This window comes from Anastrepha obliqua, chromosome 5, assembly GCF_027943255.1.
Source record: "Anastrepha obliqua isolate idAnaObli1 chromosome 5, idAnaObli1_1.0, whole genome shotgun sequence".
In the NCBI taxonomy this organism is placed as follows: Eukaryota; Metazoa; Arthropoda; class Insecta; order Diptera; family Tephritidae; genus Anastrepha; species Anastrepha obliqua.
In genome coordinates, this window is record NC_072896.1 from 60,149,777 (window position 1) to 60,170,162 (window position 20,386).

The window sequence follows — 20,386 nt, forward strand, 5'->3', positions numbered from 1 at the left end:
GTATTCTTTAGATTATTGTTTACATTCAATATAGCCGGTCTTCCACTGCGTCATCAGCAAAACTAATATACCTTAATGATCGCAACGCAATTCTTAGTATTTTGCATATAATTTGTTCACTCTACAAATTATGTCTGCATTTTTGTATTTCAATGTTGGTTTCGAGTGTATGTATGTATGCAAAAGGTGGTCCATCGGTTGGTTTCTTTTTAATTTATTTAAATTATATAATATAATTTGCAAGTAACAGCTATTTTGCGCTCAATTCAATTACATAACTCAGACATTGGAGACATCTTAACGTGGCATTCATGCTTGTAGGGAGGCCGCTGCAACGGCACCTTTACTTACATACATATTTATTCAGTAATGTCTAATAAAATTTCTGAAGAGACATTCCCGAGATTAGTTCATAACTCAAATACAAGCATTGTAGAATATTTAAGCTTAAAAAGTGTAGTGAAATGGAATTACCAATATGAAAACCATTAAATTGTTAAAAATTTAACGAATTATGTGATCATAAAACTGAAATCACAAACATTTTCGAAGTATTAATTTGATTTGTTACATAGAAAATAGTCTTTTAAATGAGTTTGAAATAACTATTTGGTCCCAGAAATTTCCAAATCCAAAAATGTTGAGCCATAATTAAAGTCAGACAACATTCTAATGAGTGACGCAATCACTAAAGCCAACGTGAAAAAATGTTTGCAAGGAACATTAAACTGTGAAGAGCCGGCAGACAATTTTGCCATAAGCGAGACCAATGATAAAAGAAAATGCCTGAAGTGTACCTTTGTTACTTAATGGGAAAATGCTAATCAATCGACATCGTATAATGGTCTGAGAAATTGAGTGAATGGAGTGCGAAACACACAAATATTTTTGAACCCTCTCCACTCGATTTATATGGACTGCACTATAAGGTCTATAAATAAAAGTGGTGCAATCTAATTTAGACCGCAATGTAAAATATGTATAATTTTATTAATATGATATAATACCTATTTTTGAAGCTTAAAAATTGTGATTTTGTGACATTTATAACATTTTTGACCGCTTGTTCTGAAATTAGGCCCGAAACCATCAGAATTGTGTAAAGGTAAACGCAAGGGAAGTTGACATTTAATGGTGCTTATATGTATGGTCTTATTATATTTATAATTGGCGCTTGCACCCTTTTTAGGTTTTTGGCCGAGCTCTGCCTCTCACACTTCACACGGCTACGGCGGCCGAACGGGTTGGTGCGTGAATACACTCGAAAGTAGGTTGGTTCAAATCTCCGTGCATGAAACACCAAAACGATATTCTAATAGAAGTTGCCTCTCGGCTGGCAATGGCAAACCTCCCAGTGTGTTTCCGCCATGAAGAAGCTCCAAAACAAGTTGCTTTCATATACATACATAGTATTTAAAAAAGGCCAGCCGGTGGCACACCTTTTATACATAAGTATATTCATACATATATGTATGTATATTTTTGATTTCGCTCTCTTAACTTGATCATGTTGATATAAAATTATAGGAATTCGTACGCAGCAGTTTAGTTTAAACGCGTCTTTTCAGGTGGAACGTCGCCGTTTTATATTCTTTTTTAAGAGTTTTGCAAACTAATTGTTTTTGGTCGCGAATAGTGTGCATATAAATAAACTTATTTATGTACATATTTCCTTTTGCACATAATTCTAGGGACGTCGAAAAAAATATCTTTCCGCTGCGGTAAACAGTGTAAACGAAACAGCCGGTACAAATTAATTTAAATGAAATTAAGATAACAAAAAAATAAAATTATACTTAAATCATACAAAGTATTAACCTGTTCACCTTGAAAATCATTTTTTTGACAATCCTCATATCGAGTATGTATATAGATACACACATATGTAGGTAGAAGGTAACTCAGCCTGTATTCGCAATAGCGGCACTTTTTCTAGCGAATCGTAAAAATTTGTTATTGAATTATAATAATAGTTCCTAGAAATTAAATTATTATGCATATACAGACATGTTGCACATGGCGGCATCTTCTTGCAAAAACTTAGGTGCAGACATCTTAAGTTTTCAAACATATAATACTTTTAGTATCTACATATGTATGTATGTAAACCCATTTCATAAATTTCATTCATGAAGAGACGTAATTTGAACAGAAATATTTTTGTAGGCTCAGATAAAACGACAGGAAAGCAAACTTAAATAAAACTTAGGTATTGAGCTATATTTATCAAAGCAAAGAACACGTTGTTAACCGTTAGACTGATCGCCATTTATTAATGTAAGAACAAGCTAACATAAGATGACATAACATAGTTCAAAACGGCAATTGATGAACATAATAGTGAATTAAAGTTGCATTTAACTTAGTAGGTAATATGTTACATTCGGCACTGTTTGGAAATTCTTTTCACATTTCAACAAAACGAAATATCAAATAAATGTATTGGGTATGGGAATAAGTTTCTGCCCTCGTAAAAGAGGTGTCGCTGCCGATACTATTTTTGTGTTCGCTCTAGTAATATACTGGTGATTTGAAGGTGTATAAGTGAGGTCTCGAAAAAAATAGCATTTGCAGGATGTCATGCCTTATTATTACCTTTTAAAGCTGAAACGTGTTTATTGATCAAGATTTACGGTATTCACGCTCCATCAAATACAACTTGCAAAGAGAGGTTTCGACGCTTCCAAAGTGGCAATTTCGACATGAGTGATAAAGATCGCGAAGGGGCACCGTGATAGGAGATACTCAACTACAACAATTATTGGATGAAGACGCATGTTGAACCCTTGATGATATGTCTAAAAAGTTGGATGTTGACAGATCAACCGTCGGTCCAGGAAGCAGGTAACTGGGTGCCACATCAATTGAAGGAGATGGATATCGAGAGGCGTTTGGCGACGTGTAAGATGCTTCTTGAACGGCAGAAAAGAAAAGATCTTCTGCATGGATCGTCACTGGCGATGAAAAATGGTAGCTCTAAGCGTAGAAAATGTTGAAGCCTGTCTGGTAAACCAGGTCTATAGACAGCGAAAAAAAATATTCATGCTTCAAAGGCTGTGTTGTGCATCTGGTGGGATCAAAAGGGTGTCATCTATTATAATCTGCTTGAACCATCCGAAACCATCACTGGCGATCGTTACCGGCTCTCCAAACGTTTTCATCGAGCTTGTTATCGAGGTAAATACGAAATATTATCGGGAAAGTATTCTGGAGTTTGCTTTGAAGCCGTGGGCAGAAAAACATTTCGGTGGCAGATCATGGTCGTGTCAACAGAACTCGGCACCCTCTCACAAAGCTCGAATGAACCAAGAATGGCCAACAAACAACGTTCCGAAATTCATAACGTCCACATAATGGCTCTGACGTGTATCCGATGGATTATTCTCTTTGGGTCATTTTGCAAGGCCCGAACTAAAAGATTCATCAATCTCGAGGCGCTAAAAAAAGCCATTATCCGCGAGTGGACGAAAATACCTGAAAGTCACACTCGGGCAGCTTGCGATTCGTCTCTGGGCCGTCTCAAGGTCACAGTCAAGGCAAAAAGTGGTCATATCGAGCAAAAGTAAATTGATTCTTAATTTTGTATTACTTTCACACATTTTTACTTTTAATTGAATAGAAGTAATTTTACAAACTAAATTAAATTTCGAGTGCTGGACCCTGTAATATTTAATTGTTTAAATAATTCGTAACTTTGGCTAAGAAAGGACGGATACTTATTCCCATACCCAATACATGATTATTTTTATGTTACTATTTGGTGTGATCGCCGGCAGCATTTATTGCCGATGGTAGCTTCATGGCATTGATGAAATTAGTTTGTTTATGTGATTTTCTTATTGAATTTTCCTATTCCTTTACGATGCAGCGTATTAAGTTGTTTTTTGTTTTCAAACTCGACTATAACTTTTCAATTGGGCTTCAGTCAGGAGTTTGAAGCACTCTCGAGCAATTATACATCAACCAGGACCTGCATACGCAAGACTTTTGCTTAAGATAATTTTTGTGTATAATTTGAATAACGATTTATTAGGATTTGCTGGATCAGTGAGTCTAAATTTTTGCACACTTCGATTCACATTTTTACGTAAAATGTCGAAATAGATTTCTTGTGTCATGTTGTTTTCAATAATTTAAATTTCACCAACATCTTTGCTATAAATACAATCCCATACTATTACACTTAGCTTACCAAATTCCACTGTGGGAATAATGCTCTTGTTGGGCTGCTAGCGGCTTTGTTTAAGCTCTGTTCCAGAGGGGATACTTAGCATTATTTTTGTCTCAAAACAAACAAAAAACATTATCTTAATATTTCACTGAGTGCGAAACGTGAGTTAGAGCAAAATAAAGTAGTTTGCCAGCGCCAGCTTGCGATAGTAATGACTTTTTTCTTGCACTTCTTGATGAAAATTTGTTTTTTAGGAGAACTATTCAGGCAGTTTCGTGACGTAGAGAAACACACCTCACAAATTAGAGGAGGACCTCCGTAAAACACCCAGCAAAGGGTTTATATTATTACAATACACATACATATGCATAATATAAACGTTTGCTAAAAAAATATAGCATCTCTTTAGACGATAACTATTTTGCAGGCCTATAGGACTGTAGCGCGCCCTAAAAAGTTAACAACATATCTTTTCCGTTAAAATTTTAATTTGTCTGACTTTTTATTTAAAGTTCAAACGAAGTACTATTTTTCAAAATTTTAGTTGGATAAAGATAACATAACCAGCTGTCTGATCATTAGCTGTGTGGTAGCTCAGACTGTTTTAGCAGGCACATCACCATTTCAACAACGATATAATTGCTAGGCTCTGATATTTTGTTGCTTTTACAGAATTCTTTCAGCGCTCGAAAACTTGTTTCCTTTATTTTACAGGTAGCGCAAATCTCGCAATTGAAATATGTACTGATGTAATTTGCTTCTCTTTATCTTAAGTCATATTCTCATTAAAGAGTGTAAGAAAATTGCAACAAGTTATGGGTCCAGATTATTGTTGCCAGATTCTTGCTATCTCATTTACTATTCCACTTTTTGCATGACTGAATTTTTTCTAGGTGTGTATAGTTGAACTTCATAAAGATTATTATAATTTGCAAAGGCGCCTTAAGCATACATATGTATGTATATCTTTGAACTTATTTTTATAGACAGCCTTGCCGTTCATAAATAAGTCTCTCTCAATAATTTTCCACTCAATTTCCACAGAGTCCAATTGTGGAACATAAAATTAGAGTTCGAAAGCGAATGAAACGAAAAACATTATTTTGTTTCGTTTTACTAATTACACAGAGCCAAACACAATTAAAAGTCAAACAAAGAAATCTGTACTTGCATGGGTTTATGTGCTTTTTTGTATGCGAGTGCAAATGAAACCAAAAGCAAAAAGTGCGCAGCTATGTGAAAACATGTCAGTATCCATTCGATAGAATGATTCGCAAACGTTTGGTTACATGACAACATTACAAGCGGCTAAAGTATTATGTGACGCGAAATTAACCCTTTGCGGTCGTATGTCTACTCTGAGCTACACTAAAGCTTTTTTAGCATTCCGGGCGTATGTCTACTCTCGGCCACCACAGCAAGGAGCGATACTATTTTATACTGTATTTATTTATAGAATTAATATTATGTATCACTGCTCTTCCAACAGAAATTAATTCTGACCAGTACGACACCCATATCCAAATTTAATACGTCCGCAAATGTTTAATGATCCAATTTTTGACGTGATAACGTCTTATAATTCGATTTAACAGGCTGCACGCACGAAAAAATGTGTCGTTACCTTGCTCATTACTGTTCATATGTAGTTACCTTGCTCATATGTAGTTACCTTGCTCATATGTAGTTACCTTGCTCATATGTAGTTACCTTGCTCATATTAGTGTTACCTTGCCCATATGTAGTTACCTTGCTCATTGCATTGAATGAACTGCAAGCGAAAGAGCGGAAGGAACAACAAAGCAAACAAAGCAAACGAACGGCAACGTTCGACATCTTGCTCTCCCCTACTTAAGTGAGCGTATATATGTATGTATGTATATGCGCATATGTACATATATAAATTCACGTATTTGTATTGGCATATGCCTTCTTATTGATTATTATTAATTTGATTTACTTGAAGAATTTAAAATAAAACCAAGTTTGTTAATAATACCTGTTGTTTTAATGTTATTATTATTATTTTTTTATTATATCTGAAGGAAAAAATGTATGGTAATATTTACCATATCTATACTAATATTATAAAGAGGAAAACTTTGTTTGTTTGGTTGTAATGAATAGGCTCAAAAACTACTGGACCGATTTTAAAAATTCTTTCACCATTCGAAAGCTACATCCTCCACGAGTAACATGGATTATATTTTATTTTGGAAATAGGGCTCGAGATATAGGTCAAAACGTGGACCCGGGTAACCTTCGGATGTGTATGTACAATATGGGTATCAAATGAAAGCTGTTGATAAGTGCTTTAATACGGGGTAATTTTCATACCTATTGATGACTAGGGTCTGGAAATATATGCCAAAACGTGGACCCGCCGTGTCTTTGCACCGAATTAAACCAAACTTACACACATTGTTAAGTATGTATTGAAGATGGTTTCCGTATTGTTTGGGTACATATTGGTAGATATGGTCTCGAGATATAGGTCAAAACGTGGACCCGGGTAACCTTCGGATGTGTATGTACAATATGGGTATCAAATGGAAGCTGTTGGTGAATGCTTTAGTTCAGAGTATTTCCATCCGTTCCGTGACTACGGTCTCGAGATAGAGACCAAAACGTGGACCCTAGAATGTGTTTATACAATATGGATATCAAATGAAAGCTGTTGATAAGTGCTTTAATACGGGGTAATTTTCATACCTATTGATGACTAGGGTCTCGAAATATATGCCAAAACGTGGACCCGCCGTGTCTTTGAACCGAATTAAACTAAACTTACGCACATTGTTAAGTAAGTATTGAAGATGATTTCCGTATAGTTTGAATACCTATTGGTAGATAGGGTCTCGAGATATAGGTCAAAACGTTGACCCGGGTAACCTTCGGATGTGTATGTACAATATGGGTATCAAATGGAAGCTGTTGGTGAATGCTTTAGTACAGAGCATTTTTCATGCCGCTCCGTGACTGGGGTCTCGAGATATAGGTCAAAACGTGGAGCCGGGTAACCTTTGGTTGTGTATGTACAATATGGGTATCAAATGAAAGCTGTTGATAAGTGCTTTAATACGGGGTAATTTGTTATGTTATGTTACGTTATGTTATGTTACGTTATGTTATGTTATGTTATGTTATGTTATGTTATGTTATGTTATGTTATGTTATGTTATGTTATGTTATGTTATGTTATGTTATGTTATGTTATGTTATGTTATGTTATGTTATGTTATGTTATGTTATGTTATGTTATGTTATGTTATGTTATGTTATGTTATGTTATGTTATGTTATGTTATGTTATGTTATGTTATGTTATGTTATGTTATGTTATGTTATGTTATGTTATGTTATGTTATGTTATGTTATGTTATGTTATGTTATGTTATGTTATGTTATGTTATGTTATGTTGTGTTGTGTTGTGTTGTGTTGTGTTGTGTTGTGTTGTGTTGTGTTGTGTTATGTCATGTTATGTTATGTTATGTTATGTTATGTTAAAGTATATGTTATGTTAATGTTAACTCATTCTCTATATCCATACAAAATATGTATCAAACAAATAAAATTAAAATTTTCTTTTGAAAAATGCAACCATTCAATCAGTATTTTCTTATGACGTTATCACGTTAAACTATCGTCAGTAAACCGACTTTGCAGACAACCTCTTTTTTTGAATAAAGTTTTTTACTGTCTGTGTAGTTCACAAGTGTCAAATATAATATGATTGACGTACGATGCCATTTGCAAAAATTATAAATCTTCCACCTCGTATGATTTTTAGATATCATACTCACAAAAAATAAAATGGAAAAGCGGGTTAATTTGGGGAAAACCTCTCATTAATTGAAGTGTATATGAATGTGCGTAAATACGGTGATGGATAAAAGTCCACATACGTCCCTTATTAGTTTCAAAGTCGAAAAAATTTATTGAAAAATGTCTTGATACAATTTTAGAATAGAACAATTAGAAAACCCTAGATTTCTAGCGCTGCTATACTCAAAGAGCTTAATAGAAACCTGGAACAGCATAACATCTGCGAATTGACAAATTTAGTTGTCTCGATGCCACGTCAGATTCAAGCGGTTGTTGCTAACAGTGTATCACCTAATATCGTACTAAGGCAACATTATCTAAGATTTCGTAAATTTTTCCCGCAAAGGTAAGTCATTTCTGTACTACATATATGTAGACTTTTGTCAAAGCTGTTTTTGCGCTCTTTCCCCATAAATTTGTTATTTTATGTTTTTAATTATTGTGATTAGAAAAATAACGTTTTTCAATAAACATTCTAGGCTTTGAAGCCAACGAAAATATGAGGTGTATGTAAACTTTTGTACATCACTGTATGTGTAAACACATTAATAGAGACAAAAAAATGCATAATAACAAATAAAGGGTGAACAGTTTTAAGTATCGCTTAAAACTACCGACATACCCACTCAAGACAAATTATTTTCCTTTAATTAAAAAATTGCTCTCGATACTGGATTTAATCAAAATTCTTTTACTGCAAACTAACGAATTGCAGAGGAAACTTATTATATGAGGGCCACATGCAGGCATCAAATCATAAGAATCGGTTTAAATTTCAACAGGTTGACGTGTGCCGTGGTGCAATATTTTGAAAGTTGACAATATTTTTTTGGTTTTTCTTGCAATCGGTCTCATGTGTCGTTTGAGATTTCGAAGTGCGCTCATGAGGGGGTAAGTGGCAACATTCATTATAAACACTACCGTTCGAGTACATGACGATTGTTTTCTTTTCACGTTTCATGTTTACTTGGCAGCGAACAACGTGAAATGAAAATTGTTAACCGATCCATAGTGTGTGACGAAACGAATTTAACCCATTCTGATGATTTGCTGTGTGTTTCTGGCCCACATAAGAAGTGGCGTTTTTTATGGTCTTTGCTTTTGAAATAGCTCTCATTGTTGTGCTTGTTATATACTGTTACGATAAAATTCAAATAAATCTGTTTCAGTCACTCTCTGAGTTCGATCACTGGATTGTTGAATAAAACACAAAAATGAATGGGAAAACAGTTGCTTTACTTTATTTCCAACACTTGAATTCTAAATGTACACGTTCAGCTTAAGACTGAATCACTCTATTACTTTTCATTTATTCGCTTATAAGTTTAATTTCCAACTGAACCGCCTCTTGCGGATGCACCTCGGCTTATATAAAGCGTTTTTCAATAGGTGCGCTTCAACTTTTTTCCGATAGGGAGGGCGAACGACGCAATATTTTTTATTTTTCGCTTGTCATTTGTAAACTTCATTAGTATACATTTCATCATGGAACGCTACACACTTGAGCAACGCGTTAAAGTTATTCAGGCTTATTATGAAAACGGGCGTTCAAATCAAAATGCATATCGCGCACTTCACCTTCAGTGAGGACGCACATTTTCACCTCAGTGGATTCGTCAATAAGCAGAATTTCCGCATTTGGGCGAAAGATAATCCAAGAGAGATTGCCGAAAAACCAATGTACCCACAAAGAGTGACTGTTTGGTGCGGTTTACATGCCGGCGGCGTAATTGGCCCATATTTTTTCGTTGACGAGAACGATCGCCACGTTACTGTGGATGGAAATCGATACCGCGACATGATAAACGATTATTTTTGGTCGCAATTGAATGGTATGGACTTAGACGACATGTGGTTTCAACAGGACGGGGCCACAAGCCACACAGCACACGCTACAATTGATTTGTTGAAGAGTAAGTTCGATGAGCGCATTATTTCCAGAAATGGACCGGTCGAATGGCTGCCGCGCTCGTGTGATTTGACGCCTCTAGACTATTTTCTTTTGGGTTATGTGAAGTCATTGGTCTACAGTAACAAGCCGGCGACGATTTGTGAGCTCAGAGCCAATATTGAACTCGAAATTGCTGGAATTTCGGCCGATTTATGCAAAAGAGTGGTCGAAAATTGGGTTCAACGATTGGACTTCGTAAAACGTGCACGCGGTGGTCATGTAAAAGAAATCGAATTTCATACTTAAATGTATATGTTCAAACTCGATAATAAAAAAAAGTTGAAGCGCTCTTACTGAAAAACGCTTTACAAACATATGTATATGCACTTAAGAGCCATCGTAATTTTTGGATCTGGCAGACTTTTGTTTTAGCAGCAGCTTATTAGTCACCTGTCGTCTTCGTCTAACTTATATAGCGGCGAACCCCGAAGGCGTGCACTGTCTCTCCTGTCGCCATCAATGCTAATTAATGTTTTTGTTTTGGCCTCTCGTTCGCTATTGTTACCAGTCGGTTCGCGAAACTTAGCGACTGTAACAATACGTTTCGTGGGGAAATAAACTATATATCTCCGCGGTCGTCGTAGTGAAATGACATTGTGCATGACTACCACTTCGCAGGGTTCGGGTTTGAAAACCACTGCGGGCATTAAACACCAAATGGCGGGAAATAGTTTTTCTCTAACCTCAGCAGACAAATGCCGAGTGTATTTTCTGTACAAATGGTGTAAAACTATAACTATATTTAGATAAGCGAAGAACACGTTGATGAGCTTTAGATGGTTCACATTTTATTAATGCAGGAACAAGGTAACATAAGATGACTGAAGAATAGTGCAAAGCGATAACATCGCGTCACTCCGGAATTAGAAAGAAATAAGTTTCGAGGTGCCCCATGCCATTAATCGCATGAATGCATTGGTGCTTGGTCGAACACTTGCGGATTGTGAATATTTTATCAGATGGATGCCATTATTAACTTTACAACTGCTGAAACATATCAATTAGAAAAACGATCATTGTATCTGATCACCTTATACAATGTTTTATAATTCGTGGAGAAAACCAGCAAACAATTTTTATCATAAACGTACTCAGAACGTTTTGATATGTGAGCCAGGATTGTTTACAATTTCAAGTTTAAGTTTGCTTTTTTAAGTTTTGCAAACAGCGAAACGTTAAAAACCGGTTTAATTTTACTGAATATGTGATCCAAATGCCTCTAACAAGTATTAAAAATCGGGTTTCTTTAGTCTATAGTATTACTGAAACAAGTAAAGATGGAAAATTAATCGAAACTTTAATCAACTACATATGCGTATTTTTGGTACTCACAGACACGTCAAATTCGCAGCCTTCTTTAAGCTTTTTTGTCAGTGCCTGGTGCTTCGACTCAGCAGTTTCTTCCTTTGCTGCTATCACATCACTTTGAACTGACAAAAATGCAGAATTAGGTCGTTTCGAAGTGGGGGGAACATCTTCACTCCTTAGGTTTAGAATTGGCGGATTTTTTCTCGAGAAGAAAGAAAACCGCGAGTATACAATTTTGCATGAATATTTATGATTGGACTGAGAGGGTCATTTGAAATATTGACCTTAAAAATGTAAGTACTGCTCGTATATGTACTCAGAAATACTTATATGTATGTATTTGCATGCACTGTAGTCTATTGGGAGTGTTTAAGCTATAAATTATATGGGACCTGAACTTAACTTTTCCTTGTCCATTGGGATTACCACTCCTACTATGATTACCCTTGGCGTTAACTGCTAAGCTTGTGTCAACCCTTTGATTCAAGTTCGCCGCACATGTAAAAATCAAAGTGATTGCAGTTCAAGCCTGAGAGGAAACAAATCTTGTAATGCAAATTAGTTCATGTCGCATTAAGATTTCTTCCGGCACGAAGCGATTCCTGTAGCTCGGCTTTTCTGACCAGCTCCCTACTCATCGTTGTACAATCCGCTACTGCCAAACCCTATTTGATTATGAGGTGCAGTTTATAAATACTAACTTCAGCTTGCATTATACTCATACATATGCATGGTGGCGGACAAAACTGGGTAGATAATTTACGTATAATAGAATTTGTGAATTTATTTTGCATTTTTAAACATTTATTTTCCAAAACGATAACAGTTTACTTATGAAAAGCAATATAAGTAAATAAATAACGCTCCTCTATTTATGAAAAAATAAACTAGTAAGAATAAATATATACATACATATTAATATATAGTATACATATATATATATAATTGGCGCGTACACACTTTCTGGTTGTTTGGCCGAGCTCCTCCCCCTATTTGTGGTGTGCATCTTGATGTTGTTCCACAAATGGAGGGACCTACAGTTTCAAGCCGACTCTGAACGGCAGAGGTTTGCCATTGCCTGCCGAGGGGCGACCGCTATTAGAAAAATGTTTTTCTTAATTTTGGTGTTTCACTGAGGTTCGAACCTACGTTCTCTTTGTGAATTCCGAATGGTAGTCACGCACCATCCCATTCGGCTACGGCGGCCGCTATGCTATGCTATCAGTATGCTATGGGGGAAATGGCAACTGTTTTCCAAACAGAAGTTTTTGCCATCCTGAATAGGGGTGGGACTATTCGAATAAAAATTATTCGAATAATAAAATCTTTTATTCGAGAGGTATTCGTAATTCGAATAATATTTATTCGAATTTTTTATTCGTTTATTCGAATAATGCTATTCGAATACCTCACTATTCGAATACCTCACTATTCGAATACCTTACTATTCGAATACATCACTATTCGAATACTTCACTATTCGAATATTTTTGGTAAATATTTATTTAGATTAGCGGACTACTAATCGGTTTATGAAGTGCATGCACCATCAGAAGGGCCAATGTAATTTTTATATTTTTAAAAGCATTTTCTCCCTGATGTAAATGAATATATAGTGAGGTATTCGAATAGGAAGGTATTCGAATAGTGAGGTATTCGAATAGTAAACTATTCGACTAGTGAGGTATTCGAATAGTAAGGTATTCGAATAATGAACTATTCGAATTATTTGAAACGAATAGTATTATTCGTTTTATTCGAATAATGTTTATTCGAATATTATTCGAAAATAATCCCACCCCTAATCCTGAAAGTAGCCGAATGGATAATCGAGAGGAGATGGTGCGGGAAACAGATTGGAGTTTTCAGTGGCAGTCAGGCTGCACTGAAGGCCCTGGAGAACGCGAAGCAAACCACAAGAATGTAAGAAGAGGCTTAATTCTATCGCAAGACAAAACAGGCATGTACTTATATGGGTTCCGGGACACTCCGGTGTTCAAGGAAACGAAATTGGCGACGAATTGGCCAACCGTGGATAAGTGGTGCTTCTACAAGAGCTAGAGCCAATAATAGGAATCAGTTCCGCAGGAATCATGAATTGGACCAGCGATTATGCAGGCAACCTACATAAAGAGCGATTGTCGGGTCTAGAACACTGCAGAACTGCAAAGAGTTTTGTGACAAATCCGATCAGAAAACTGTCAAACTGAGAAGGAAAGACGTTCAGTTGATGGTCGGTATCATTACAGAACACAACTCATGGGGTCAACATATGACCACCATTGGAATCATTCAGGACCCAATGTGCTTGTCATGCTTGGAGGAGGCGGATAGCACTGAGCTAAAACACGACTACGAATTTTGGGTTCCGATGTCATAAGAATGAATAATATTGGTTCTCTAAAACTGGAGGATATTTACAGATTTGCCAAAGAATCTGGAAAATTCTCACAGGACTAACTATATCTCTATATCTGTTCTTTCTTATCTCTTTCTCTAATACTTTTCTCCTTCCCTCCTTGAGTATCTACCCCCTTTCCAGAGCTTTAAATAAAAAAAAAAAATAAATAATTGGCGCGTACACTTCTGTTAGGTGTTTGGCCGAGCTCCTCCTCCTATTTGTGGAGTGCGTCTTGATGTTGTTCCACAAATAGAGGGACCTACAGTTTCAAGCCGATTCCGAACGGCAGATATTTTTATGAGGAGCTTTTTCATCGCAGAAATACACTCGGAGGTTTGCCATTGCCTGCCGAGGGGCGACCGCTATTAGAAAAATGTTTTTCTTAATTTTGGTGTTTCACCGAGATTCGAACTAACGACCTCTCAGTGAATTCCGAATGGTGATCACGCACCAACCCATTCGGCTACGGCGGCCGCTTTAAATGCAATGAGCTTTTTAGCCTGAGTGTTTTAGGAGGATATATATAATATATATCCGAACACGACGGTAGAGCAAGGCGTCATTCTACCGCCCACTGGCAAGACCAGTGGAAAGTCTAATTATTGATGGACGCAATATTAATACCCTGGTACCTTGTCCCACCTAACGCAATTCCTTTCAGGGCACGGGGTATTGCGAAAACACCTACATACATATATTTGACCACGACAATTTCCCAAATTGTCCGATCTGTACTGAAAGGGAAGAAAATGTTGATCACGAAAAAAACACCACGGCTCAGTGGACAGTTATGATTTTGAAGTAGTAGACACCTCGTTTATTTAGGAATCAGCATTAGCGCCGATAATAATATCAGCGTTGAAGTCCGGAGAATCCCTTTTGCTATCAAGTGCTACTTTGGACAAAGTAGGCAATTTTCTTTTTGTTTTTTTTTTTGCGGATGAGGGGTTTAAAATGCCTAGTGCATCATCAAAGCTGCCATTGCAGTAATGGTATGTACGGGGACTGAAAAACTCCCCCTCCTTTGGAACCCTAGCCTACCCTAACAGCTTGCATCGATGCTTTATTTTTAGCGCATTTGCCCACAGTTCAGCTCCGTATAAGAAAACGGAGGGCGTGGTAGCCATCATTATTTCCCGTTTCGTTTGGGTTGAACCCGCTATGTTTGCCATCAGTCTACTGAGTAGGGATGTCATCTTAGTGGCTTTCTCTGCTGCGTGCTTTATTTGGGCCCAGAAGGTTAGTCCTGAGTCCAGTCGTATGCCTAGGTACTTTAGAACCTTTTTTGTGGTTTTTTGAGCAAGTTTGCATGCTAACTTCTAACGGTATGTGCTTTTTGGTTAGAAGTATTAGCTCTGTTTTCTCTGTGGCTGAATTGAGGCCACGTCAATCTGTGTTCGTAGCAATACTTGTTTAAGTTTTCTTCTTCAAGGTTTCGTGCTGTGATATCGTTTGCTTATCCTAATTAGGCAATTGAGTAGTAAAGCCCTCTATCGATGAACAAAATTAACACGTTATAAATTTATGCGTAGAATATTGGACGATGAAAGTATCTGATGATACGTCCCTTGCAGTGTTTCTTTGTTTTTTCGTTTCACTTTCTTTATTTATTTAATCTTTCTTGCATAGAAAACTAGAGCATTATATTTGCTTGCCGTTGCTAAGAAACTAATTACTATAATAATTAAATTGAATTTCCTTTCCATTTCAATCGATTAAGAATTATTTTTTCGCCCATACATATATTCTACGTCAAATGCTATCATCTTTAAAGTGTTTTGTATCATCTCGTATTTTCGAAATTTGAATTTAGCTTGCTTAACAAAATTTAATTGACTTCCTCCATTGGAAAAGTGCAAATATTGTAATCTGTTTCCTCAATGGCTTAAGTTTACTGAGCAACATGAAGTCCCTGTAAGATTTTTATCGCTAGCATTAGCGACTCAATAGTACTTAAACGTTTTTAAATACTATATAATCGTTATGAATATTTTTATTCCACCCCACTTGCCGCACTTTAAGGCTACCAGACGGGTGGGTAGTAAAATTAACGACTTGCATGATTCACGTTTCATGTCGCTGATCTATTAGGTTTTGCCAGGTGCCTTCATTTTATAATAAATTGCTGTTTTTGTTTACGAGCTGTACTTAAAGACAATTAATTACAAAAGCTTCACGATAATTCGATGGAACCAATCATTGACGTTGGTGTCTATAACTAATCGTGAGAAGAGTTAGCGATAATTATGTTTGCAGTAATTGATATTTCGTATTGGTTTACCTATGCAACTTAGTTTCCAGGCGGCACATAGTTTTTATGAGGAGATTTCTCATTACAGAAGCACAACCGGATGTTTACATGCAGAGCCGCAACCGCAAATTCAAAAATACTATAGATGACGAGATAAGACCAATTGGAAAAGAATTTTAAATAAAGTAATAGCGTGGAGTGTTGAGTTTTTCTTGTTCTACTCTCATATGAAATGACCAACATTTTCACAGGATGTATTGCAAAATTTTGCAATATCTTGTAAGCTATTTACTAAGTTTCCTGGAAATATCCATATTTCTCAAAAAGCTCAAAATTGTGGCTTTTTGGTTTCAATTATGATGAAATTGAAATTTTGTTGCGACATGTTACATACATAATAGTATATTTTTTGTAATATGCCAATGTTTCAACCTATTATTGCATAAAAATGTTGTGTGCGTATATTTACGTACATATATGAATAAATATGTAAATATTATTCATACTAATATAACATATAAGTTTGTTTTTATTGTGATTCATCACGCACCCACAGGATTTAATAGTATGATAATGAAATAACATTACCTCTGTACTGTTCAATGAACACTTAATGCCATCAACTAATTTTTTATTTAAGTTTAGAATTAAGAAATAAAAATTAGGAAAATAATGAGGGGATTCTTCTTTCCAGAAAAGGAAATGCTGTTAGACTTAAATATTCGAACTCAGTGACATTTTTTCGTATAATCTATGAAAATCATTCTGTGATAGATGGCTGATAGTTTACATGTTTGTACAAAGGGGCGCAAAATTAATCCCTCTGTCGGAAAACTTACAATTTTTGCAAATGGCATCGTACGTCGATCATAAATATTTGACACTGCTGGAGTATACAAATAGACAAGGAGGTGCCAAGTCCCCTTTTCCAATACCTACCACTTTTTACCGGAGGATACATATATATTTTCCCATAGTTCCTAGGTGGAACATAGAACCTCAATAAATAAATTTTAATTTGATTTATTTAGAGCTGGGAATTTGATTTGATTCCACAAATGGCTTGTTTTTATCGCTTCAGTTTCAACTTGTCGCCTCCACGTGTTGGTTGGTCTTCCGCGCCTGCGACTCCCTTGGGGGTTCCAGACTAGTCCAGTTCTTATGAGGTTATCTTAGGGTTTACGCGACGTATGCCCGATCCATCTCCTCTTACGACGGTCAAATGTAGGTGACCACACAAACCTCAGCATATATCTCTGTTACTCGCGCAGGCTTGCCGCATTAGTAGGTCCGAGAAAGTAATGACTCCGGTTTGAACTTCGACGCTTTTACTTAAAACATTCTCATGTTTCACGCGGCAGGAAGCGCCCGAGTACAGCACTTTTATGAGAGCGATAATTTTTGCAGGGACTCCTTTGCTTGCTAAATTGCTTCGTGCTTAAGAGTGTCGAACAATTTTTAAAAATCAATGAAACAGAGATAGAGAGGCGTGCGCTATTCAACCCTCTGATTCACAACGACTCTCAAGATGTTTACATAGTTAACGGGGGCGGAACCCAGATTGTTCTTTTCTTAGTCCCTCTATCTGTGAATTGTATAACCGTTTGTGGATTATGTGCCACCATGCTAAGCAGCGTGAGTCCTCTCTAATTTTTGGATAAATAATTCGGATAGATTACTTTCCTTCGGGAGAAGAGTGATAACTCATTCTTTCAAACCAGTTGGTATCTTTTCCGAGTTCCAGATGTTTTTTTAATAAATAACGGCAAAGAATACGAGCGCTTATAATCGCTTTCAGTTTTATGTCCTTTTTTGTGTATAGGTAATATACTATTATGCTTGATGCTCATCCAGCGGGTGTTTCATTTGAATGCCATATTTGGTTTACTAAGGTGAATATTTGTTTATGTAGTTCATGTCCACCATATTTCAGAAGTTCTGCGGGTATTCCATCTTCACCACAGCTTTTATGGTTTTTAAGTTTTCCAATAGCCAATAGTACTTCGTCAAAGCTAGGTTCTTCAACATAGATTTCGGCCGTATGTACTACTTGTTCCTCCTTATTTGTATTATCGTAGATTTCTTTGTTAAGTAGTTCGTTGAAATATTCTTTCCATCTATCTATTACTTGTTGTTTTTCGCTGATTATGGAACCATCTTTTGCTTTGCATATATTTGTTCGAGGTTGAAATGTTTTAGTTTGTTTTTTGATGCTCTGATACATAGCTCTGACATTTTTGTTTCTAAAATCGCTTTCAATTTGTTCAATTTTCTTTTATTTTCATAATATAATCTATTTGTACGTGTGTTTCTTTCTATATATTTTATTCTAGCTTCCTTTTTCGCATAATTAGCTGCTCTGCATTCCTCATCATATCATTCGTTCATTACTGATCTCTTCTCTCCAATAGTATTCTTTGCGGTTTTTATGATTGCAGCTTTCAGTTTATTCCATTGATCTTCAATATCTAATTCAGTTGAGTCATTATTTGTGCTATTTTCATTAAATAAAATGTTTTCAATCGTATCTTTGTACTTTGCTTTCATATCTTCATTATTTATAAGTTCATCTGTATTCCACTTTAATTTTTTGTAGCCTTTGTTGTCATTTACTATTGAAATTCGTTGTCTTAGCTACCAAGAGATAGTGATCTGTATCGCAGCAAGCGCCTCTATATGATCTCACATCTATGACCGATGTAGCATGTCTTTTGTCAGCAAGTATATGATCGATCTGATTAGCCATATTGCGGCCCGGCATTTTCCAAGTTTGAAGATGAATTCGTTTGTGCTTGAAGGCTGTACTACTGACAACTAACCCGTGGGCACTCGCAAAGTTACACATTCGTATACCATTGTCATTTGTGTGGTTGTGTATAGAGAATTTTCCCGCAACTTTATCGATGATGCCTTCTTCCTTTCCTACTTTTGCATCATAATCGCCTACAATCAATAAAATGTCGTGTTTGCAAATATTGTTGGTTACGTCACCAGGGTCGTCATAGAATTTATCTTTTATAGCATCAGTGCTATCGTTTGTAGGTGCATACATATATACTTATAATAGTTATATTTTGAAATTTACCTTGCAATCTTAAATAACATATACATACGATCGTTCACGGGAGAAAAATTCAAAATGCTTTTTCTGGTTTTACTGTCTACATAGAATCCTGTTCCGCGTAAGCCTTGAGTTTCAGAACCACTAAAAAAAATCGAGTAAGCTTTTTTTCTCACTTCACCATCACCTTTCCACCTTATTTCTTGTAGTGCACAAATATTTGTTTGATATCTCATTAGTTCGTCTGCAATTTCCGCCATTTTTCCAGGTTGCAGCATAGTCAATACATTCCATGTTCCAAGTGTCAAATTTAGTCCTTTAAACGTTGCACGGGTCGGTATTGATGTCCATTTCTTATCCGAGGCTGTTGTTGATGTGTCGAGACAGGTTTTTTTTATACTGACATTAGGTTGTCAGCCTAAAGGCCAGTCCCCTTTCGGGGGTGCTCACCTTACGTCTTTCGTTCCTAGGGCATCCATCAAGGTTTGCTACTTGATCTCCGCACTAGGTTAACAGTGTCACCACGTGAAGGCGATGTAAGGGGATTGGAAAAAAGAGGTGAAAGGCTTCATTTCTTTCGATCTGCCATCTCGTTGCACATTCTTTCCCTTTGAGACACCACTCCTTCCTTCAACTTCCATTTAAAATTTTATCTCATTCTAAACTTCAAATGCCTATACAGACGCCGTTACTATGACAGATTTAAAATAGAGTTTACTTTATTTATGTGCACATATTTAAATATTTAAAATTGTATGCAATTTTTGACAGAAAACCCCAAAAAAAACCAGCTTTTAAAATTTTGAAATCACGTTCAACTCATTTTAAACTAACATTAAAGATAAAATGTAGTTTTAGTCAACTTTGAATAACAGAGTTAAAACGGGGTTTATGTGATAACATAGTTTTAGTCGTTAAACCCTGCTTTTGATTGTCTACAACTAAGGGCCAATGGTATTTACATATGTATTTACTAGTTTAGATTTTCACTGCTTTGCGAATACAATTGTTATTAATTTGCCGGTCTTCTACTCATTGAACTTGTCGTATATGTATGTATGTACACACATGTCTTTGTGCACATACATTTCAAAGTACATTAATGGAATCATGCATATATACATATATCCTAATGTGTGTAATTTATTTATGTGTATACAATCGTTTATAATTTAGTCAGCTTTGAAAGTACATACATACTTATGCATGGGTCTATGCCTTTGTGTAAACAAATGTACTGAAAGAGAGTGACGAATTGTTTTCCCCCATAGCTCGTTTCGCAAATGCCAATAGAGGCAGACATACAGTAACGTCGAGGTGATTGTGCCGGCGGAGGCATTGGTGTTCATTAAATTTTTTTTGCTTTCAGTTCTATTTTTATTTTATGTGTTTGTGCTTATTTTTGTTGTCGTTTCTTT